The following is a 209-nucleotide window of genomic DNA, read 5'->3' as shown; positions in this document are numbered from 1 at the left end:
TTGTTAACCAATGAACTTGGGGACGTACAGCTGGTGCTGTGGGAATGAGGGAGAGCTAGCGACTGCTCCACCGAGACCCGGGACATGTGGCTAATTGAGGCAATATTTCAGGATGAAACCAGCACTTGATTTATTATTGTTTACACACATCATAAGCAGGGCCTCTGGGCAATGTCAAGTTTCAGCTCCTAATTGCGGCTGTGTAAACA

Source organism: Antrostomus carolinensis, unplaced genomic scaffold (genome assembly GCF_000700745.2).
Source record: "Antrostomus carolinensis isolate BGI_N321 unplaced genomic scaffold, ASM70074v2 scaffold14851, whole genome shotgun sequence".
Taxonomy (NCBI): domain Eukaryota; kingdom Metazoa; phylum Chordata; class Aves; order Caprimulgiformes; family Caprimulgidae; genus Antrostomus; species Antrostomus carolinensis.
The sequence above is the reverse complement of the archived record's forward strand: the minus strand, read 5'-3'. Positions refer to the sequence as shown.